A 25,224-nucleotide genomic window follows, 5' to 3' on the forward strand; every position below is an offset into this window, starting at 1 on the left:
AATAATGGTCATACTTTTTGATCTTTAACACTGTTGTTGGACAGTTTAGTTACGTATTCAAACTGCGTGGCGAGACTTGTAACGGAGAGTGGTAAACGGGGTTTGGCCCGCGGAGAAGGGAGTAGGAAAGGCTCAGGCCTGCTGCTGTGCCTCAGTCTTTAGAATTTGTGTCCCTTTGGTTCCTGACCGCTTTCCTCATAAGACCACTGCTTTGCCATGACCGTGTGAAACTATGATATGATGTTGGGGTATTAGGCATTCATTTCATGTTATGAATTGGGGTCTAAATTCACTTGACAGAAACCAGACTCCTCCTCAGAGACCTTAGTGAAGTAGAATTGGAGCCAGAGGACCTGGGCTTGATTCTTGGCTCCTCCTCTTACTATCGATGTCACTATGTGCAGAACATGTTGTTGTTCTTAATCTATTTTCTCTTTAATAACGGGAAGGATAGTTATTTCTATTTCAGGTTGTTGCAGTGAAACTTAAATAAGATGCTAAGAGAGGATTTTATAAAGTTATAAGAGCTATTGAAATGTGAAGTGTCATTGGTAGATTGTGAGTCTTTGGAGGCAGGCAGTGTGTCACAAGTACCCACAATGCTAAGGCACAGGTCTTGAAGTTGTGAGCTCTGTGACGGCAGGACCTTGTTTGTTGCAGCACTGTGTACCCAGCATTTTTATACAGTTGTGCTTATCTCGTGTTCTCTAAGTGTAAGAACTTTTACCATTTTTTTTTCTGTTTCCCTGTTTCCTCAGAAGTTTGATTATTCCTTCTCCATCTTAGGAAAAAATGATAACAGAGCATAGCACCCTATTCTATGGCTGGATAGATAAGCTAACTAACTCATTGTGGGCTAATCCCTAAAGTAGAGAGGTGGGAAGTTAACAACAGGTTCTCTGTCTGCCTCAGATAAAAAGGAGGAAGATAGTAGATGGGAATCTGGAGGACACACATATTGAAAAGAAAAATATTAGGGTAAAAGCTAGGCAGACACAGACAGGCTTAGCAGTTCAGCGGAGAATCCAGAAAAGGAGTTTGGTTTGGGTCCAGGAAAGATAACCTAGATCATAACGGGGTACACGAGGCTTTACTGTGGAGACATTCTGTCACAGCCACGTAGTGCAGACTTTGCTTACACATCTGACGTGTCATCCAGGCTGCATGCTTTCAAAATGCTACCCTCTTTGTATTTTTATGTATGTTTACAGTGTTTGTATACTGATAGTTAAGACTTTATATTTTTAAAAACATGCTCCTATGACTCTTTTTAGTAAGCTAAGTATATCCTTCAGGTTAGTTTTCCTAAAAGTGAACTATTGACTCATATCCTGGCTCTGTTACATGTGAGCTATGTGATATTTGGCAAGTTAGTCAATTTCTTTTGAATCTTTTATCAGCTGTAAAATAGAAAAATACCTTGCAAAATTGTTGGGGTGGAGAAATATTTAAAGTGCCAAATACAGTGCCAGGTGCACAGCAGGGATTCAGTTAGTGATGGGTAGTATTTTTTGATCTAGGCTTAACGTCTAACTATTTGTATATCATTTGGCAGTACATTCCATTAATATAATATGAGCGCTAACTCATATGAGTGTCACTCTTGGGAGTTTCAATATTTATTTTTCGATTAAATATATACTGTGTTCTTTCCTAGATTTGTGAGAGAGCAAGACACCATATTAGTTGTGTTGAATTATTTGCAGTAACTCAAAAGGTATATATTAGCTCTCATAAGCAGCTTCATTGAAAAAAAGATAATTTCAAATTTTGAAAGGGTCATTTATTCTTTAATTTTACTTGAGTTATATTTGTATCCCTGACAAAGATAACTAATAGTCCTCTCCAACTAAATTGGAGTCAGGCTATAAGATATACCAGTTATATCATCTTCTCTCTGTACTGGAGTTGTCATCTACTTCCCCCACCCCCTGCCCATCTTTGGTAATACAGTTGATTTTCCAACCCTAATGATCACTACTGTGCTTGATGATGTGGACAAAGTAAGTAAGTTGTTGCCTTGCAAATATTAAAATTTTTTTCCCAAACTATTTAAAATATATTTTGTTTAAAAACAAAACGTCAGATACATTTGGAAACATCTCAGTGCGGACTTTGTTACTAGGGTGGGAAGAAGATAAACTTGAAAGAAATGGTGTGCAGTTGTAAATTTTATACTTCTTTTAGGTAACTTTGGCATCTATTTAGAAATTTAGCTTAATTCAGCAGGCATTATGGATTTCTATTTTGTATTTAGGATAGTAGCAAAAAGTATCAAATAAAGCAAATAGAGCTTGTAGTTAAGTATGAATAATTTTGACTCTTGAGATAGAAGGAATATGGTGTTTCATTCTCTGAGCACCAACTTGGTACTGGGAAATTTTAGTGACCATGAAGGTAAACACAACTGGGAAAAAAAAATCAGGCTTAAATTCTTCTATTCTAATGACGTAAGTGAGCACACTAGAGTTTAGAAATATTAGTACAGGGAAACTACTGTGACAGTGAAGGTTTCCTTCTTTAGCTTTATGTTGGTAAGATAACATTGCTTGATGAATTCTCAGTAAATGTAGAGAAGTAGTAATGTGTGACCAAACTTTAGGATTTACTTGGGACTAAAGCTTTGTTATCACTTGAAAGAAAAAATTATTGTTTAAACCGTTTAACATCTGGGAATGATTGTAATTGTGACAGGACAAACCTTACTTTCACTGGAAGATAGAATAGGATTAGTGAAAAGAGCACTGGAATGGAAGTCCGAAGTCTAGAATCTCTACTTACCTTGTGTATCTCTACTTACCTTGACAATGGTGTGTTGCTGTGCATGCCCAACTTTAGGGCTTGATGGGTCAGATAACACTCAGTTCATGATGGGCAGCTGAAGTCTCTTGGTAACTTGGTAGCCCATGGTCAAGCATTTGATTTCTACTAAGGCCCAGTAGCAGGCCAAAAATTGTCTTGTAAAGGGAGAATGGTTATCTGAAGATGATGTAGGATCTTGCTCCAAAATCCTAAAGGCCTGTTCCGTGATTCACTGTGGGGACCTGCAAAGGCTCACACAGCATCCCTACCTGCCAGTGACCCTTCAGGCACCATGGGATCTGCTGGATCATTTGCCCCAAGTGGCAGAGCAGTTTGCACAGCAGCCTAAACCTGTTGTAAACCTTCTCTGGTTCTGGGCTCCCCCCTCAAACCAGCAGCTGTTTCAGCCGCTTGGTAAATGGGCAGGAGTAACACACCCCAGTGAGGACTGTGTTGCCTCCAGAATCCACACTGGCTCCCTAAACGTTGTACCTCTTTCTTGGGTGTGGGAGGGGCCAGATGTTGCAACCTATCTTTCACCTCAGGAGGGATATCTTGACATGCCTCACACCACTGGCCCCTAGAAATTTCACTGAGGTAGAAGGCCCCTGAATTTTAGTTGGATTTATTTCTTGCCTTCTGATATGCAAATGTCTGACCAATTAGTCTAGAGTAGTTGCTGCTTCTCACTCACTAGTCCAGTCAGTGTCAGGTCATCAGTGTAATGGACCAGTGTAATATATTGTGGAAGGGAAAGACAACTGTTAAGATCCCTGTGAAGTAAACTATGACCTGGAGAGTTGATATACCCTTGAGGTAAGACAGTGGAGATGTATCACTGGTCTTACCAGCTGAAAGCAAACTGCTTCTGGTGGGCCTTACGGACAGTCTGGAGAAAAAGGCATTTGCCAGATCAATAGCTGCATATCATGTACCAGGGGATGTATTAACTTACTCAAGCAATGAAACCACATCTAGTACAGCCGCTGCAGTTGGAGTCACCGCTTGGTTAAACTTACCATAATCCATCATTCTCCAAGATCCATCTGTCTTCTGCACAGGCCAGATAGGAGAGTTGAATAGGGAGTGGTGGGAATCACAACCTCTGCATCTTTCAAGTCCTTGATGGTGGCCTGATCTCTATAGTCCCACCAGGGATGTGGTATTGCTTTTGATCCACTGTTTTCCTAGGTAGAGACAGCTTTAATGGCTTCCGCCTTTCCCAACGTGATAACCTTCACTCCACAGGTCAGGGAGGAGCCAATGTGGGAATTCTGCCATCTGCTAAGTATGTGTAATGCAATTATGCATTCTGGAACTGGGGAACCCACAGGATGGGTTTGGGGACCCACTAGGCCCTCTGTGAAATGGACCTGAGCTAAAAACTCCATTGGTAACCTGTCCTCCATAAGCCCTTACTGTTGCTGGAGGGCCGTAGTTTTGGGTCTTTCGGAATCAGTGTCAGTTCGGTGTCCATTAGTCCCTGAGAGGTCTCATTATTTTCTTTTCCACCGTCCATAGTTACCCTGGTAAAAGGCTGTAGGTCCCTTTGGGAAGGCTGGGAGAATGATTAACAGTATACATTTTTGTAGTGTATTGGGGTCCTTTCTCAAGGGAACCAGGCTCCCTTTCATTTAAGGGGTTTGGGTCTGTAAACTGGCTCAAGTCTAGGAATTGATTGAGGGGCCATGACTCTGTTTTTATGATTTGAGTTAGAATTTTGTTCCTTTGACAGACTTTTTTGCTTATTCAGATCAAGTAAGAAGTTAGTAAGCTTTCTGTCTATTTCACTTCTAGCAATACCATGATTAGCCAACACCGTAGGTCTGTATGAATCATACTGTTCTAATCGCTGCTTTGACTCTGTTGTCATTACGGTAACTATGCCCACCTTGCCTTTGGCAGCTGAGTGCTGCCACTTGGCCCCTGCCACTCTGGGACCCAATTACTCCCATTACATTTAGGTTTTCTGGTTGAATGGTTGCAGTTCCCAGTGTAAGGTCTGGCTTACAGAGAAGAGTAATCAGAAAGCTCTTCAAGGATGCTGGGGCTCCTCTCACAAATTTATTTCTCAGAGTATTGGTGAAAGGTGTGTCTTCTGGACCCTCCCATTGTGTGTGAGTAGGTCTTATTTGACAATTCACTCTAACATTCCAGTTTCCCTAAGCCTTTGAGTCCCTTGTGCATTAAATCAAAGGGGACCCAGGGGTCAGGTATTTTAAATTTGCTCATGGTGGGCCATCTTTTGATGTTTCAGCCAACCAATCAAACTATTAGAGCCCTTTCTAATGCCCCCAGCTGCAACATTAGATGCAGAATCTTTGCTTAGTGAGCCCATATCAAGAAATTCAGCCTGATTCAACTTTATGTTCCTTGTACTATTATCCCACACCCTTAAATATCCATTCCCAGACATGTTCCATGGGTTTCTGCTTGCATACATTAGAAAACCCAAATAGTTCTTTCGGAGTGCATGTAGCACACCTCCTCATGGGTCACACTTTGTACCTCACCTTTAGGGACCTGCTAGGACTTGAGTCTAGTTATAAATCTAGAAGAAAAGAGGGGTGGTGGAGGTGAGTCAGCATTGTCTTACATGGCAGCTCCCTCTGGGGAGACCATTACTGTTTCATTAGGCAGAGTGGGGTTAATCCCCTCAGAGGTGGAAAGGCTGATACCAATGTGGGTGGAGAGGCTGCTACTGCTGGACACCCAGGACTATTTGGTTAGAACCAATCCAGTTCTGTCACATTTAGCAAGAAATTTTACAATATATATGCATTCCTATTGTTATTTAACATGATTTAGTGGAAATAGTATAGGATCAAGATGGAGTTGAATCCTGGCTTAATTATTTTTAGCTATGTGGCCTTAGGCAAATAGTTCTGATTTTCAGTTTCTATGTTTATAAAGTAGAGATTATAATACATACCTGTGACAAAGACTGCCAACTATGCCCTAAGAGCCATTCTTTTTTTTTTTTTTTTCTTATTTTGAGAAATGGAATCCCCAGTTCCGCCCCAAGTTTTAGCCAGCCATGACCACCGAACTACAGCTGCATTTCTCAGCTAGATGCACCTAAAAGGGGCCCTGTGACTAAGTTTGGGACATTAGGATGTTAAAGGAAGAGAAGTGGACAACTTTTTGGGTCATCTTCTTAAAGAGAAGGTCATTTGCCCTGGATGTCCTCTTTGGGAAATGACAAGAATTGAAGCAGAAGCCTTGGATCCAGAGATGGACGCCAGTTGATGAAGATGGCACAACCGACTGGCTAGTCTGGGTTCCCTGGGGCAGAGCTGTTTACCTGCCCTAGATTGCTCACTTACCTTCAAACTGTTATGTGAGAGAGAAATAAACTTCTATCTTATTTAAACCCTTGTATTTTTGTTTTCCTTTGTTACAGCTGTTAACAGTTTGTTACAGTCTGCCTAAACACTGCCTTAAAGAGCTGTGAAGACTGGAGATTATAAATTGCCTAAGTGTGTGACACATAGTAAGTGCTCTGTCAGTGTTTTCTATAATTTGTTAAATATTTACTTTCTACCTGTTGTGGTGAGGCACAATGCTAAATATAAAGATCATGAAAGTGATTTCTATTATCAATGGGTTTAAGAAAATTAAAAACAAGGGGCCTTTCAATTAAAAAGATGTAAAATAACTAGCAGCAACCAGTTAGAGAACAAAATTTTTGTGGTGTCATTCATAATAGTAACCAAAAATATACTTTATCTAGAATGAAATAATAAGAAATGGGCAAGAGGACCTGTATGAGAAAAATTTACAATTTAAGATATAAACAAATGTAAAAATGAATGGAGAGATTAAAATATTTAGTATTAAAGTGTTTCCATTCTTTTATGTTACTTAATGTTATAAAATGTTGTCTCTTACGAAGGTTAGTTTGTAAGTTTAATTAATGTTAAAGACTCAAGTAATGAGGTAAAGTGTGTAATGAAAAACATTGATCCTTGGCTAACTCCTTCTCAACCTTGGGTTGTTATCCCCAGAGGCAACTATTTTTAATTCTCTTTTAGCACTTTCTTCTGGTATTTACTTCCATATTTTTCAATGTTACTTATGATCTCATTTCTTAATTTTTCAATTTTAGTCACTCTGTGTTGACTTTTTTATAAGGCAAATGAAGATTTAGCTCTTTTATACCCACCCCCCCCACCATCAGTTCTTTCTCTCTCCCCCTCAACTTTCTTCTCCCATAATAGTACAATTTTTGGTTAGTCACTGTCTTCATTATTATAATTATGTATCATTCATAGCTGAGCCACAAAGTGATTATTATGGTTACATTCACTTTTCCCCATAACTTATTTTTCTTGGAATTTATGGGAAATTTTCTTTTATTATATCTTTGATGATATCTTCTGCTCCTTTTTCTGTCTTCTGGAATTTCTGTAGTCTAATATTGGATCTCCTGGATTTTGATCTAATTTTCTAGTATCTGGGAGATTTCCTCAGCTTTATTTTCAGTCTTACTGTTATATATATATCTTAAGTTTCTGCTCTCATTTAAAATTTTCAAAAGCTTTTTCTTGTTTTCTGAGTTTTTCTTTAGGCAATCCCCTGTTCTTGTTTTATGGATACAATTTCATCTCATCTCACTGAATTTTAGATTTTAAAAAACGGTTTCTTTGTGTACTGTATAATTTTTTTTTGTTTTTCTATCTGATTTGGTTTCTTTTTTTTAATGATAGAATCATTTCTCAATTGTTCCTCAAATGTTTAATTAATGCTGAAAATCTTAGTGGAAACTCTGTGTGCGTGGGTTTCACTCTAGGGCTGTTAGTTGAAGACCAGATTCATTTTATTGAGACATCTCTGATTCTTAAAACTAACAACCTTTTCTCTTCGATTGATTTGTCTTCCCAAGGAGGAATCCTTGTCTCCTCCGTAGACAGTAAAAGGCTGGCCATCAGTTTATGGCAGTTGAGTAGGAGAAGAGAGCTGGGGAGTAGGGGTTCATCTCTCTGCTTAGTATGTAAACTTGTATTTACTCTCCTTGTTTTCAGTACAGTATCTTATCCTCACACTCAGTGCCTTTAGTCCCTAAGTCAAGTCTGTCAGATTCAGTTTTACCAGAGAGTAAGTGCTTTTCTCTTGCCAGAGTGAGAGTTAGTTGGAGAATTGGAAAGGAGTGTCTAACTGTTCCTTATGCGAACTTTCTGTCATCCTCCTGATTTTAGCCCCACTCATAACTGCTCCATTCTATGCCTTTCTAGATTCTTTATTGTGAATTATTTTCTTGTTGGCATCCTTCTCTTAACTACAGATAGTTAGGTTTCAATTTTATCTGTTCTGCTAAGTCAGAAAATATTCACCCCTTTGCTTTCCATCTTCCAAAATTTTATTAATTTCTTTTGTCTTTAATTTCCTCCTGTTTTTATCCTAAGTATTTAATACTTAAACGTTTTTTTCCTTTACTGTCTTTTTAGTGGAGTTTTGGGAGCGAGTGGAGATAAATGTATGTATTATCTTTTAACCAGAAATCTTTCAGTTTTTAAAAATAGTAAACAAAGTTTAAATAAAATAGCATAAAAACAAAAAGACTGGTAAGAGGAAGTAGTTTGATGCTCTCTGGGTTTCTTCAGAGGCAAACCTCATTTAAGAATGTCTTGTTTTCTCTCTGGCTCCAGCATCTTTACCCTTTTCTACACAATTGTGTTAGCACATGCAGGACCTCTGGTGTTTGGAATGCTCAGTTTTCCTGGCTCTTGCAAATTGCATTCTTGCAACTACTAAAACTCTCCCATGTCAAGCATATTCTTATTTTTTTTTCCTAAGCCATTTCTGTATGACGTCTTAAATTTCTAGTCTAAAACTTGTATTGAGTCTAAATCAGTGGAAATTTTAGTGATAAATAGTGCTTTAACCTTATATCCTATATATCAGATAATGTTTCTAGTTGCAAATAACAGAAAACCTAACTAGCTAAAACAAAGGGGATTTCTTTCATTTACTTAACCGGAGAGTTTAGAGATAGGTCAGTCTTCAGGTGCTATTTGATCAAGACTCTGGCTCTGTTTCTCTGTAGTTCTCTCAGCTCTGCTCTAATCTTCATGCTGATTTTGTTTTTAGGCTGGCTTTCGTCATGGTTGCAAAATGGCTGTAGCAGTTCTAGGCGTCATATTTCATACCACATCATACAGAGGAGGAGAGGTGTTCTTTCCCAGAAGTTCCCAGAAAACATCTCCAGACGTCAGGGTGAAGTGGGGGATATTACACTGAACACCTTGCACCTGAGTCTTATGCCTTATTGCTAGAGTGAGGGTGGTTGTATTCACTCCAAACATATAGGTTGTGTGAGGCAGGAGTAGTACTACCAAAGCAAAGTAGGGGCCATGGTCATTGGGAAGGCAACCACAGTATCCATTACTGTGTTTAGTTTTAATCTCCCTGCTTTGATCACTATATAATCATTTTTATATTTTATATCATGCTTTTTATAAATTAATTTCCCATAATTTTTCAAATTTCACTAGTCTTACCCATGAACAAACCATCTTTGTCTTCATCCTAGAGGCTTTTCTTGAGAATTTGTTTCATACAAATTCTTCTCCCAATAATTCTTTCATCTTTAGAGACTTTTTTATTCTACCTTTTTTTAAAAAATTCTACCTTTTTTATTCTACCTATTCTATTTTAGTCTCTTCTAAAGAAAAGGAACTTTTCATCTCCGTCCCTCCCTCCTTCTTTCAGTTTTCTTTACCTCCCTTCTCTCATCTTAATGAAGGCTGAGAAGAAAAAGAATTGTATTTTTACTGCTTGACAAGCTGTCTGTCTCCTGAGAGGAAGAAGTGTTCTATGGTTCCTTCTTTCACATGCTGTGTCATCCCATCTCCCTTTCTTTTTTCCAGATGTGCTTATTGAATGACAGTAATATCAGCATAGAGCCTTCTTAATGTCTCACTGTGTTTAATTTTAGTTTGCAGTATACCATTTAGTTTCTTCATCTTGAGGCAGTGTTTTTTGATTGCTTTTGAGATACTCTCTTTGTCTTTGGTTTTTTTAGTTTCTTCATAATGCGTCTTAGTGGGATAGGTTATGTTGGAGGTTCCTAAATCTGATGATTAATGCCTTCCATCATTTTTGGAAAATCCTCACCTATTATTTCTTCAAATACTGCTTTTCATTCTATTCTCTTTTTGATTTGCTGTAAGATGTTACTGGATCTTCTATCCTATGCTCTGTATTTCTTAATGCCATTTTTTCATTTTCCATCTGCACTCAGAGTAATTTTCTAAGCTTTTTCTTTTTTAAATTAATGATTTCTTAAGCTGTGTTTAATCTGCAGTTTAACCCAATGTATATTTTCTTTTTATTTCAGTGCTTATAAAACTCTGTGTTCCCTCCAAAATCTGTCTGGCCTTTTTGATATGTTTTATAATGTCTTTTATGTTTTTAAATAATTTTAAGCATACTTTGTAAGTGCTCTCTGTACTATTAACTGAAGCTTTTATTGTCTAATTCTGTTGTTTTTTGTGTCTTCTGTTTCCCTCATGGTGGCTTATTTCTTCATGTGCTTTGTAAATTTGGATTATAAGCTCATCTTTAGTGAGGCTTTATTTTTCGGAATTCTGTAGGTCCAGAGTAGTTTTATATTTGTTTTTGCTAGGTATCCAGGGGTAGTATTGGCCTGCAGTCAGTCTTTTTTATAAGTTTCAAAGCCTCGGATTTCTTGAACTATGCAGGCAGTATGAATTTGAACTTCAAACCTCTGTAAAGGCTGGCCCACAGTTCACGTTCTCAGTGTAGACTTTTTTTTTGGTCTGTTTAGAACCCTGGCCAAGATAGTTAAGCTTCTTTGCTGGGTAACTTGGTTTTATGAGGGGTTTTATTCTAACTCTCTGTCTCTCAAGGTTAAGGCCTCATCTCCAGCTGCTTGTTAGGTGTTAAAATTCAAGCCTCTTGATGATAGAAACTAGCATATCTCCCCACAGCAACCACAATCAATTCATGCGTACTGCTCCGGTTTTCAGTTCCTGTCTAAGTTTTGGCCTCTCAGTACTTAATTTCCTTCTATGTATTTAAGGGAATGTTTGTTCTATTTCATCCAGCATTTGTGAGATGTTTAAGATTGTTTTAGGTCTGGTTCTCCAGGGAATAGAGATTTGAGGCAGAGTTTCGCATGCAGGAGATTTTTGAGGTGATTCTCTTGGCAACAACACCAGTAGGGAAGTGAAGGATTGTGAAGCAGGATTGAGCAGAGGGAGAAGCTAACTCGTAGTGCAGTTGCAACTAAGACTTCAATTCTGTGGGGAGCTCTGGACCTGGGATCAACCTTCAGAGATATCCCAAATCCAGGCATGGGGCCAGGTCTTTGTACCTCAGGGAATCCTGCCCTCTAACAGTATTTCCTCTGGTCAAACTGGCCTAACGAGGACAGCTACCACTGAGCTGAGCAATACTGGTGCCCTTCTCAGCAGTGCATTCCTTACTGCTTTGGGGAATGTAATGACCTCTGGACCCTCCTGTGGAGTATGGTTGGCAGGCAGCTTTTTCAGCCATACCTGGTATATGCTCTCTGGGATCCCGACTTCTCTGAACCTTTCATTGCTTCACTTTACTGTCTGCCGCAGTAGTTCTGGCATTTTTCCATCACTTATTGTGGACCTTCACTTATTCCAAGCTTTTAAGAGCCATCTTAGCTGTGGGGTGGTATCTTTTCCAGGGTCATTGTCAAGGTGTTAAATCTTGTATCATGGGAGGATACCTAGATAGCTCTCCTTTATCCAACTTTATATTCCATCTCCCTTGATCCAGCATCTTCAGGATCCAGCCCTACATGTACTTTTCCAGCTGCTGAGGGTACATGTTGGCTAAGTCAGTCCTGCAGCTCCTTCAGCATATAGTCCCTTTCTTCCTCAGCACATTCAGCCCTTCCCAAGCATGTTATTTGTGATTGGTTTAGAGGCCCGGAGGGGAAGTAGAGGTTGATCCTGGGGGACATAGGTTATCTTGTAAGGTAGAAACCTCTGCATCATCTTCAGGCAAGGGAAATGCTAATTCCTCAGGATCAGATAGTTCCTGGAAATCTGGAGATTCACGATTTTCAAGCACATCACCCAAATGTCCTCATGCTAAGTCTTAGGGTTCCATGCCTTCCTAATCAGAACGCTGACCTTGGTGTAGCTGATTTGAGGGGATTGAAAATTCAGCCTGGAGCTCAGCTACCCTTGTGTTCAGTCCTGGGCCCAAGCTTCAGTTTTTGTTTTTGTTGTTGTTGTTGGAGATGAGAGGCTCTTTATATGCTGCCGAGGACGTCCTTTGACTTTTGTACTGTACCATCCATTGGTGATTAATCAGTCAGTTGCACATTGCACCAGTAGCCCCCAACAAGAGCCATCTGATTGCATAGTTCTTATTATTACTGCTTTCCCCTAACTTCTCAAAGCCTGAGATGTGATATCCATCAGTGCATTCCCCTTTTACTGGTGTTTCATCCCAGATCACTAGTTGTGAAAGTTTTAACAACTGTACTACCCCCTACCAGGGGCTAATAGTACTCCATCTCCCCCTAGTGATGGGGTGCTTTGGGTGAGGGCAATTCCTGGTGTGACTCTTGGCTGTGAGCCAACAGTAGCTAACATTCTTGGCAACTGGGGGATGGAGTCTTTAGGCACAAGACCTGAGCAGTGAACCATAGTGTCCACTGCAGAAGGGTCTCAAGTATCTTAGTGTGCAGTACAGCCACAAATAAAAGCTAGCCCAAGCGTGTAGAACATACATTCTTATGTGGACTCTTTTTTTCTTAGTAGGTAATAAGTTTGGATATGATTTCTTTGAGTCATTCAGTCCTCATCTTAGCAGAAATTTCATTTTCAAGGTGTGTAAATCATTAATCATGTCACTGAAATGAGAGATCATGATTTTGAGATAAACCTAGGCATTATTGATTTATTACTTCAAGGGGTAGATACTACTTTTTGGTGATGGTGATACAATTTCTTTTTTTAGCAAGTTTTGTAATAGTGTGTCACATTGCCAGCTTATTTAAAAAAAAATACTTTTTACAGATCCAAGTCCTGGAGCTTTAACTACTGACATTCCTGAAAAAGAAAAGTCAGAAAACATGATCATACAGTTCAGTGGTTTTTTGTTTATTCGCATTTGGTTGTGTAACCATCACATCTAATTTTGGAAAAAATTTAACACTCCCAAAGGAAACCCTGTACACACTAGCAGTCATTCCTCATTCTGCTCCTTGCCCTTCCTTCCCTGCCTCACCACTAGGCAAGCACTAGTCCACTTTCTGTCTTTATGGGTTTGCCTGTTCTGGACGTTTCATATAAATGGAATCATACGATATGAGACCTTTTGTGACTGGCTTCTTTCACTTAAAGCTAATATCTTTTTATTCCACTATATATTATATATTAATCCTAGTAGTAATTCTCTTTCTTATAATAAGAGAGAGTTAGAACATTGCAGAACAAAGCTGAAACTCTTCTAATACCATCTCTACTTTATGCCACTACTGCTCCATCAGCTGTGGCTTGGTGAGGAGTTTCTAGTTATGGGTAGCAACCATAGTATGTCACCAAAGTGGCTATATTTCAGCAGTCTCAGTATTAATTAATGAATTAATCAGTATGAATTAATCAGTAATTGATGAAGTCATTTTGGTGATTTATTTATTTACTTAATTTATTCATTGATTCATTCATTCACTTATCCATTCAAATTGACTTTGTGGAAGAATAGGAATGAGATATTGTATATATTTCAGCCTGCTCTCAGAAAGAACTGCATTCCAAGTAATAATGGGTAGTGGTTCTGACTTTTTTTTAAAAAGAAACAGCCCAGGTATTTTTTTTTAAAGAAATAGAATAGTCTCATTCCATTTCTTCTCTTGTTATCTGATTATAAGAGAAGAAAAGTGCCTATTATCATCATAGTTGTTATCTTAGTATCATTTATTGGTTGCTTATAATGTGCTGGACACTGTGCTAAGCATGTCACATGAATTATTCTCTATTATTCTAACAACTTTGTCAGATAAGTGGTATTATCTTCATTTTAAGAAAAGAAAAATGAAACTCAGAGGTTGAATAACATTCAGATTCACATCTGTGCCAGCTTCAGTGTTCATGCATTTCTAGATGGCTGTTGCCTGATTATTCCTTTATAGTCTGTAATATTAATGTTAACCCTTACAAAGCTTCTGTGTAATGCATTGGTCATGATTGAAATGATATCTTCATGAAAGCCAATGGAACTCCGTAGTTTTGTGCCCTACAGCTCAGTAGGAAGGAGTGTTGCTACTTAACAGTGTGCCCAAAGAGCTGTATGTTCAAATTTATCGCCGCATATTAATAGTGTCTTTTTTTTAGGGTAACATTTATTGAGTGTTTATAATGTGCCAACCTCTATGCTAAAGGCATTGTATCGTTTGAACTTAAAAACAACTTATGCGATAGTGACTTCTAGTATCCTCATTTTCCAGATAAAGCAGCTAAAGCTTTGAGAAGTTAAGATACCTCCCTTAGGTACCCTAAGTTTATAACTATGAAGAGCCAGCGCTGGGATTTGAACCCATACATTCTAGTACCAGAGCTCACACCCTTAACACACTATGCTATGCTGGTTCTCTCATTGGACATTGGTAACAGTCATTTTTACTTGTCTTGGTGAAGTTGGTCTTTCTTTCCATTCCTGTGCTGTTTCTACTTAGTGATTATCTCCTTTCAAGACCACTGGCCTTGTCTTTTCAATTTTGATAGACTGGTGCATTGATATGACTTATTTACAATTGTAGATTAATTGTATTTTAGGAAGAAAATTTGAAAGATAATGCTTAATCAAGCCAATTTAAAAAATTTTATTCTAAATTTTTTTCCATAGCAGAAATAACACTTTCATTATAAACAAAGGGGAAAACACTGTTAAACCTATTGATATTTCTTCCTTTTCTTCTTTAAATTTTTAATTTTCATTTTAAATGCTTTTTTATCCATAATTATCATAGGAAAGTAATTATCTTCTTAAAGAAATTTTAAACATCAGCAGATAAGTGGAAAGAAGTTATTTTTAAGTGGCTGTGCATTAAAAATTGCACTGTGTATATGTGAAATCCCAAAGGTAAAGCCTGATTTATTGATACCTTTAAGGATGAAGGCAGGGAAGGGCATGCTCTAATCTAGTTTCTTTCCCTTAATTCAGATAGCCTTTGGCTCCTTTGAGGAAGATAAGCCCAGAGGTGGAGGTCTGTATCTATTAGAAGCATACTTTTCAGAGGTGCTGGGTGCAGGAGAACATGGTCCTGTTTTTACTGGCTCCGCTCAGAATCTGTACCTTGCAGCCCCTTAGCGTGCATTTGCCAAGAAGGCCCTCTCCCCTTCCTCCCTTCCCTGCTGAGTACAAGTTACACAATCTCAACTTTTCCTCAATACTCCTGGATATAATCAGTCAGTTTCCTGGCACACTTGTACATGTTCTAATATTTAATAATATTTTCTTAAGGAAACCCCTTCTCTGGAATGTTGGAATGCATTCCTGTGCCTCTCCTTTTTTACTGCCTATAAAAATTTTTTGATAAGGAAGTATTTCATTAGAAAACATAAAGGCTGGTAGGGGCTTCACTTATGCTCTTTCTTTTAGCCTAATTTTCTAGGCTATATGAACCCTAAATGTGCTAAAACATCAAAAAGTCGTAATGATTGACATGTTCTCCTTTTTTCCTCTCCTGGGATAATTCATACATGTTTTAGATACGTTAGGTTTTAGAATAGAATCATTGATGAGTGGTTTGAGAGTATTTATCCAAACTTTTAGTACCTGTTCTCTGAACCTTATTATGTGCAATTTGGAGTACCACAGTTAAAATTTTAAAGGGGCTGATTAGAGTTGAGTACATCTTTTTTGCCTGTAAGATACAGAAACAGGAAATTAATGATATAGTCTGTGTGTGGGGGTGATATTCATAATAATATAAAAGAATGGTGAATATTTTGGTGGCATTAAAATTTCATGGGTGAGCATGGTTTGGGGGAAAATGTCTAAAAAGGCATCATAGGGAGATGATAATGAAAAAAGTGGTGAGAAACAATGGTCCAGAGTATAGATACTTCTCATATAGTATATAGTGTACAGATAGTACTATAAAGCAGGACCCACCTGTACAGGGTAATTATTATCTCTTAGTTCATATATACTGTACATTTTTATATTCTGGATGCTAACCTACTTCAAATAGCAAAATATCTAATACTGAATAGAAAACCATGTGATTAAAATATTTAGTTCTTAGCAGTTTTAAAATTTGTTTTTCATAGCATGCATGAACTTGTCATTTAAAACTAAACAGTACAAAACAACAAAAAAACCCTAAACAGTACAGATTTCTTTTTTATTTAGTATACTTATTTTTTAGAGCAGTTTTTAGGTTTACAGAAAAATTGAGTGAAAGTTAAGAGAATTCCCATATTCTATTCCCAACTCCACCAGTTTCTCCTATTGCTAACATGTTGTATTAGTGTGTATGTTAGTTACAATTGATGAGCTAATGTTGTTACATTATTATTAACTAAAGTCCATAGTTCACATTAAGATTCACTTATTGTGTTGTACAAGTCTATGAGTTTTGACAAATGCATAATGTCGTGTGTACAGCATTACAGTTTCATACAGAATAGTTTTACTGCCTTAAAAATCCTCTGTGGTATGTTAAATGAAAATAAGTCCTTTTTTCTACCCACTTTTCCAGTCTGACTCCAAGAAACTACTGTTAATATTTTCTTGTGTCTTTTCAGAAATGTCTTGCAATTTTACTTTTAATGAAACAATGAATTTTGGACCTCTTTCCATATAGTACATGTAGTTACCACGTATTTTCCAGTGGCAGCAGAGTAAACAATCTGGAAACCTCTTAAAGGAAGGGATTTTTAGTGGCTGTGAGGACCAAGCCCACAATGCATTTGCTTTGGACCAGTGCTCTTAGAATGAGACTGTAAGGTAGCATAGCTAATGCTACACAATAATGCCACTTTGGTATGAAAATTGAATGTTGTAACATATAATTCAAGGTTTTAGGATTATTGAACACATAATAACATATTATTAACGGGAGATGAAGAAAGTACTCTGACATATGTGCATATGTGTATTATGTTCACTTCATGAGTACCTTTGTCTAAATAGAAGAGCTTTTAGTTAATATTATTCAAAAGAATAATAGTTCCTCATTCTTGATATTTTAAACCTTTAGATAGCTTTCAATGATTATGTGATTAAACCCTTGTCAGAAAAAAGTGTATTATGTTTTCTCTTTGAAATATAGAGCTTGAAAAAAAATATGTCAGTCAGTCAATGAGCTTGTAAGGATGTTTCAGGGAAAAAAATCAGGCATATTTTAAGCTTTCCCATAAAATTATAAGAGTATTTGCCACGGAAAAATATTTCTGGAGATTCCTGCATGATAAATTCTTGATACGTATTTTTAGATATCAGAATTAAATATTGTTCAATTGACCTAGTAGACGTTTAAAACTAGTTATGAAAGAAAGAGAACTTAGTGACAATTCAAATAAGTAAATGGACTTTTTGCCATTTTCTGTTTCCCATTTCACTGAATGGAAATTAGCACCCTTTATTAGAAAACCAAGTGTTGAATTTATTTTCCTTGACTTTCTGTATTTTTCTTACCTTTCATGTGCATCATTGAATAATTTGGTAATATGAACTTTTGATGAATCATTTAATTTACACTCATGTTCATAGCAACATTATTCATGATAGCGAAAAGAAGCAACCCAAGTGTCCATCAGTGGATGACTGGTTAAACAAAATGTGGTATATACATACAATGGAATATTATTCAACCTTAAGAAGGAAGGAAATTGTGACCCATGTTACAATGCAGATAAACCTTGAAGACATTATGCTAAGTGAAATAAGCCAGTCACAAAAAGGCAAATAGTATATGATTCCACTCATATGAGGTAGCTAGAATAGTCAAATTCATGGAGATAGAAAGGGGGCTGAAGGAAGGAGAAAATGGAGAGTTACTGTTTAATGAGTGTAGAGGTTCAGTTTTACAGGATGAAAAGTTCTGGACATTGATTGTACACAGTGTGAATGTACTTAACAATACTGAACAATACACTTAAAAATGGTTAAGATGGTAAATTTTATATGTATATTTTACCACAATTAAAAATTTTTTTAAAGCAATTTAAAGATAAACACATTAAACTAATTTTGTCCAATGGAATAGTCTAGCAAGAAGTAGAGAAGTCTAGAAGTTTGAGAGACTTTTCCTAAGAATGTACTGTCACATTTCCTAAATATTTGGGAATATGTTACTGATTCAAACTGCTAAGGCAGTGCAGAGGGAGAGAATTATTTTGGTAATTATTGTCTGCTCTTAAAAGGATTATAGACTTAAAGCTTAAAAAATTTTCTGTATAAAAGTTTTCTTTTAAATGCCATTTGACCATTTATTTGTATCCATTAGTTTTGGGTGCATGGTGTCTCCGATATAAATAATCTAATCTAGAGAGTATAAGTCTAAGTAGATATAAGGCCAGGTTAGAAAGAAGATACCTATATCAAAATGCTAAGATGCAGGTTGAAAAAGTATAGCCTACCCACAACAAAAATTTGAAGATGTAAGAGCAACCATAAGTTTGCTTCAGAGAAAAGAGGCAAATTGCGTGCTTCAAATTACTCCTGTTCACTTTTCTCAGAGTGATCAAAATTATTTGATAACAGAAAACAGTATTAGTTTCTTTTAAGTTTAGCCACCAGAACTAGGCTTTCATTTCCAACATTCTTTAATCAGTGCTGGGTTCTGAGAGGAGAGTGAGGAGAAAAATGTGTTTGGATATGCTTGTCCGTCCGTATCACCAGCCTTCAGCTCTTATTTGCAGTATGTTTAGAAGGGTTCTTTAAAAAGTGATGACAGCAACAAAACCACATTACTGTGCAACAAAACCACATTACTGTGCATAGTTATACCATTTAGTTATATACTATATCACATTTTCTTTAAATTCTTAATAAATGCAAGAGTGAGCGGAGTACCTGATTAATCTTGGGTCACAGATTTTATCTTATTTATCTTTGTAACTCTAACACTTAGCCCAGTGCTAGGTAAATAAGAAGCTATTAATAAGTGTTTGAATGACTAATGAATATGTACTCCTTTGTGAATTGGGATAAATATCATTTTCATCTGTAAATCTTTCTTTTATGAATATGTTTCATTTGTTTTGCCGAGATGTTTGACTCCTTCCTTTTGAGTTCCATAAATGTCAATCAAGTAAAGTTGGCGACAGTGTTGACAGATCTTCAACATCCTTATTGATTCTATGTCTGCTTATCCTATCAATTATCATAAAAGAAATATTGAAGTCACCAAGTAGAAATGTGAATTTGCCTATTTCTTTTTTCAATTCTGTCCAGTTTTACTTCATATATTTTGAATCTCTTTTTTTATGTGATACATATTTAGGATTGTTACGTCTTTTTGATGAATCAACCCCTTTATTGTTATGTAGTGTTCCTCTTTACCCCTGGCAATGTTCCTTATTCTGAAGTCTACTTTGTCTCATTTTAATAAAGCCAGTCTAGCTTTCGGTAAGGAAATAAATAAAAATGAAAGCTTACTTAGCTTTTTTTAAAGTAATTTTGTAATAGGATTCCAACAACTAAATAAAAGTATATTTAACAAAAATGTATATATACAGTGTTTACTTTGTGCCTTGTACTGTTCTCTGTAAGTCATGTGAAACTCATAAAAACCTATGAGGCGGTTATCATTATTAATGTTATCATTCCCTTTACATGGGAAAACTGAGGCACAGACAAGACAGGTAACTTGCTCAAAGTTTTCCAGCTAGTTAAGTGTCTCAGCTGGGATTTGAACCCATGTCTGGATTTCGGAGTCTGTTTTTAACCACCACACTAAGCAGACTCCTATTTTTAACAGATAGCAGCTCTAAAAATTATTTCCATCTCCCTGGAAGACTGCCCATACTAGTGAGCTTATCTTATTATTTATAGTAAATTTTGTTAAAATAGAAATTTTCTAACAGTAATTTTCACTGTACTTATCATCAAGCTATTTAACGAGTATGCTGTGTTATTTTTACAGTTATGTTTTTTATAAACATATTTAAAATATGCCTAGTAATATGTATATTAATAAAATATTGATAGTGGTAAATGGGCATTATTTCAAAATGTAATGGTGTGTTTGTGTGTGACTATTGGGGTGCTTTAACTTTCTGTTGTATTGGTAAAATGTTCTTTCTGCCTGAAACATCTTTTGAAGTGTCAGAGAAGAAATGGGAGGCATGGGATCAGAAGTATTGGATTTTTTAGACATCTAGCTATTATTTTCGACATCTGTGCTAGATACCAAACAAATTTTGTACCTTGTAACGCCCTTGGTCTGCTAATTGTCTTGGTAACTGTGAACTGGAGTGTATCTGTTCCTTGCCCAGTTCTGCGATCTAGGAAGGAGTTCTGAAGATTCAAGCTCTAGATGAGTTTGAGTTTGATATTTCACAAATCAAGATACTCAATTCACTTTTTATTTATGGTTATTGCAACCCATCTTTAAAGCCTTTGGGGATATTTCTTAGTATTTCGGTTGTTTAAAGTCCCCAAATAGCCTACATTTAAAAAAAAAAAAAAGTCTGAATTCACTGTGGTATCTATTTAACAAAACCTGTCATTTTTTAAAAAAGGAATTATCTGTTATATTCAAATATAGCTACAGCAGAAGGCTTAAATATGGACAGAGCACTATTTGTCTTTTCAGGTGTAACTGTTTTAGAGAGGAATAATAACTACATTTCTTTTTTTTAACCTTTATGCCTTCTCTCTTTCCCCTAACTAGTACTCTTACAAATGTAGTATCTGGCAGAAATTGCTTTATGTTAAAAATTAAAAACAACAACTAATAGTGACCATTTTCTGTATAGTATTTTCCAAAGTATGTTCTGTGGGATCTAGTCTTGGGAGATGATCTGCTAGAATATGGTTTTGTAATCATAAACTGAGGAACAATTGCATAAATACTGCTCCCAACATACACAGATCCATGTGTCACCACACAGGCGTGGAGGAGTTACAGGATACATTAACATATTAATGATACAAAGAAGTCCTATAGTAATAAAAACTTTGTTAGCTTTGTTTGTTTAGCTCAACATTTCTTGCATTTATTTTAACTCAGAACCTTTTTTCCGGTTAATATCAGTTAGATGTCTGATGCCCTTTGTGCGCCACAGACTTCTCTTTGGAAAATAATGCTATCCAGTATAAAAGTATAACAGTATATTATTTTAATGAGGTTTCAAAGTACTGACCCATCAAAAATCTACCATTATTATTTCATTTATAGTTAATAAATTGATATATTTAATAAATATTAGAAATTGTTAGAAACTTAAGGTGCAGTGTGCCTTCCCTGAATTTATTACACTATAGTAGCGTGTATTTATTGACATGTTACTTTCAAAGACTTTTAATCTCTCTACTTGATAGAATGATAAACTTCATTAATTTCAACTAATTGGGGAATCTATGTGAATCCAAAATAGTGTAAAAAAATACAGAGTGATTTTTAAAGAAATGTAATTTTATCACTGTAAACACTTCATCTAAAATTATACTAACAGAGTATTCCCAAGTGGAAGAATCTGGGTGGAAGTTCTTTAAAGAATAAATAACAGTAACTTGTACTTAGTTCAGGTGCAGATATATAGGTACTTCTGAAATACTGAGATTATTTTAAAATGTTTCTTTCAAAAATTTTAGCTTTTATTACATGAATCTTACTTGTGCTATTTGCTTGCCAAACCATTTCTTTATAGATTAATCTATTGCAAATTCTTAATATGGTATATCTTGTAAAACCTTATTTAGCGATCTATATCCCAACTGAGATTAGAATAAAACATGGAAATAAGGCAGAGGAGAGATCTTCTCTAATGATTGCAGAAGGAAAGAAGAAAATCTCTTTTGAGCACTGGTAAAAAAACAAGAACCAAAGACTCAACCATTACAGCTAAAAGGAGTGATTAATAATTAATAAACGAAAAGGGAAGGCATCTGCTTGTTGAGTTCTATAAAAGTCCAGACTGAAGGTCAAGAAGTGTTAAATCGGAAATTGCAATCAAAAAATGACAAAGAGAAAAATGAAAAGATGCTGGAAAAGAAGGATGAGATTAATAGTGGTGGCTGTAGCAACTAGGATAATTAGATGTTGGGAAGGTCCAAAGCAGGTGCCACTTCACAGAAGAGCCATCATCAAAAGGAGCCAAAGCAGCAGCAAAAGCAGATAAATGGTGTCACTGTCATGGTTTCTGCCGAAAATATTGGTGTATCACACCCCTGTTGAGGTGTGGTGTCAGGGCTAGGAAAGAAGCCCAGGGAATTGCAGTAGCTCTTAAAGTGCTATCTTTTTACATGCTAAGCATTCATTTCAAGAATATATCTAGAATAGCCCATTCTCTACTCTTTATTTTTGTATTTTTAAAGTAGCATTTACACATTTGTTCCCTAAAATCTTGTCAAACCAGTGTTCTTACCAGGCTTTAATAGACGTGATGTGTTGAGGTTTCCTCCAAATCCTTTTTACTTCCTTTGATACTTTATATTCCTTTGTGGTACAAGAAAGTATAGTAAAGCATAGTGTAGTATCATCCATTTTGTAGAAATGGGGAAATCAAAGCGAAGGTTAACTGGCTTTTCAAGGAATGGAGGGAAGGAGGCTTTAAATGTAGCTTAGAAATCAGGAGTTTGGTAATGTGCTGCTGAAGGGAGCACAGGAGTTTGGTATTTTTATAGGAAAAAAATATTATGGCTAATTGAGCAGACTTTCTGAATTTAACTTTTTAATGCTTGATTCTACACTTAAGTATTAAATCTTTCAAGTATTATTTATATCAGTACTAACTAATCTGCCTTTCATTATATAATGGATAGCTGATCCAGCCTTTCCTTTTAAGAAAAGCCTTGATATATTAGATCGTTAAAACAAATTCTAACATTTGGTGTTCATTAGTGTTGTAACCGAAACAAAAACATTTTAATGGCTGATCCCAGAGTATTTTGAAGTTAGTATAACTTTGTTGGAAAGGTATTTAAGCGATATAGTATCAGTTGCAAATAGGCCATGAGCCAATTTTCAAAGCTGTTTCTAAGTAAGACATTGAGTATGTCAGAATGCAAAAAATACATAATGTGGCACCGTGCCACGTGGCAAGGAAACAGTGAAACAATTACAGTGGGATTTGTATTATAATTGTATTTCTAAGTGAGTAATTTAAGATATTGTGAAGCAGAGTTTAGAATAACTACCCAGTGTGTTCAACAATCGCTTTGTTTTAGTTGTTTGAAAGAGGTGTTTGGAATATAAAGAAGAATGAGAATTGCTGGACAAACTTCAAGCTAAAAGGTAAAATTTTCACTGAAGATACCTTACTGCTTATGTTTGGCTGGCCAGAGTTTGGCAAAAGAATACTCAAATAATTTACTTTGCTTGTGGTAAATGCCGAAGAAAGGCACAGTTAACGTTACATGGACATTCAAAATTGACTTTGCACTTCCTTTGCCATTCTAAGGCAAAGAAAAGAAATGGAAGACAGAATGATTAGATTGATACAATCTAATAGTTTATATGTGTGTTTTGACATTTAACCATAGACATTATTGCTTGCAAGGACTCTTTTTTTTTAAAAAAAAAAATCGGTATTTTTTATTCAGTTGTTTTCATTAGTGTAATTTTTCAATGTAAGATAAAAGACTTAAAAATGACATAACTATTAGATCTGTTTTCAACAAGTGTTTCTGAAACGTGTAGATTTGCAGTGTTATTCACATTACTACAATAAACATTACCTAACACAGTCCGTTATGAGTTTCTGGTTATTTGAACAACATGTTTAGGTTGTTTTGAATTATTTTCATTATGACTGTGAACTGATTTGTTTTTGTGTGTGTATTTGTGTATTTTGGCTTTATCTGGACCTCAGTTAGTTTAATGCCAATTCTATCATAAGATAATTTTGAAGCCTTACTCTTTACTTTTTTTCCCTTCTCCGATATACTTTTTGGTTGGAAATATGTTTTGGGATGTAGTATTTGGAATGTATGAATCACTTGGCATGCTTCAATATTTAGAATAATTTATGGTGAAGCTGAATTTTCAGTGACTAGTCAGTATCCTTTGATATTTTTACTTAAGCTGTAAATTTGTGAGGTTGAATTTATAGGATACTTTGAAAAAATGTTGGTTTTCTACCAGTTTAATTTTGAAAAAAATTCAACTCATTTAAAATAAAGTTTTGATTTTTAGTTTATTAACTTGTTTTTGTGTTGGTTTATTATTTATTTTGTTCTCAATCCACACGATAGATTCTTGCTCTTAGAATAAAATGTCATTAGATCCAAATAGGCTTGAGTAATTTTAAAATCATCCTAGTGATACTTTTGTAACTTTCTGTTGTTTCTTGAGCCTGTTGTTTTGAGTGAATGTTGCCTTCTGATTGTTTCCGTCTATGCTAGCCAGTATGATTTGTATGCAGAGTAAGAGCAGTGGGTGTTCATTAGGAAGAAAAAAGATAGAGGGTGGGTCGATTTTTTTGGAAAGCATTTTCAATGATGTAAACATTGACATACTGACTAATAAAATCAGAATGTCATTTTTATGATGATGAATAAGTATAGGTAACAAGTATGAGAGAGTTTAAGAACTATTGTCAGAAAAAAAAACTATTGTCAGTTTCTGACACTCTTCTAGTCAAAGGTTCAGTAAAGCTGGAAATCTGTAAAGCTATAAGAGGATATGATCTCTCATTTTCTGATTATGATAAATATCACTGTGTTTTATGGGTAATGGCTTATATTTTATATATTTATTTTTAATCTTTTAAAAAATTTTTAATTTATTTTTGCCTGCGTTGGGTCTTTGTTGCTGCGTGCAGGCTTTCTCTGGTTTCAGCAAGTGGGGGCTACTCTTCGTTGCAGTGCGCAGGCTTCTCATTGCGGTGGCTTCTCTTGTTGTGGAGCATGGACTCTAGGCGCGTGGCCTTCAGTAGTTGCAGCACGCAGGCTCAGTAGTTGCGGCACATGAGCTCAGTAGTTGTGGCTTGTGGGCGCTAGAGCACAGGCTCAGTAGTTGTGGCGTATGGGCTTAGCTGCTCCACAGCACATGGTATCTTCCCGGACCAGGGTTCGAACCCATGTCCCCTGCATTGGCAGGTAGATTCTTAACCAATGTGCCACCAGGAAAGTCCCTTGTATATATTTTAGGTTACTTTAAAAAATAGATACCATAAGCACATGGTACAAAATTCAAAAGAAATAAAAGTAGAATATCAGTCTCTCTAACCTTGCCCTTCAGCCAACCATTCCTCTCCTTGGAGGAGGCAGATAATACCAGTTTCTCAAATATCT

At 36.2% G+C, this 25,224-nt stretch overlaps 1 protein-coding gene across 8 annotated transcripts in view; it reads left to right on the forward strand.

Annotated features, from left to right (window-relative positions):
• DISP1 (dispatched RND transporter family member 1) overlaps positions 1–25,224 on the forward strand; it is a 198,935-nt gene that overhangs the window by 32,551 nt on the left and 141,160 nt on the right. For 4 of the 8 annotated variants that reach the window (XM_033851034.2, XM_033851040.2, XM_073800649.1 and 1 more), the window contains one exon: positions 1,658–6,295. The exons of 1 other annotated variant lie outside the window; for it this stretch is intronic. The gene's annotated coding sequence lies outside the window, so the exon portion shown is untranslated. The remainder of the gene's footprint in view (positions 1–1,657; positions 6,296–25,224) is intronic. 3 more of the 8 variants (XM_033851045.2, XM_073800658.1, XM_033851050.2) reach the window with 2 other exon arrangements.

The sequence above is a fragment of the Tursiops truncatus genome, chromosome 1 (assembly GCF_011762595.2).
Source record: "Tursiops truncatus isolate mTurTru1 chromosome 1, mTurTru1.mat.Y, whole genome shotgun sequence".
Taxonomy (NCBI): domain Eukaryota; kingdom Metazoa; phylum Chordata; class Mammalia; order Artiodactyla; family Delphinidae; genus Tursiops; species Tursiops truncatus.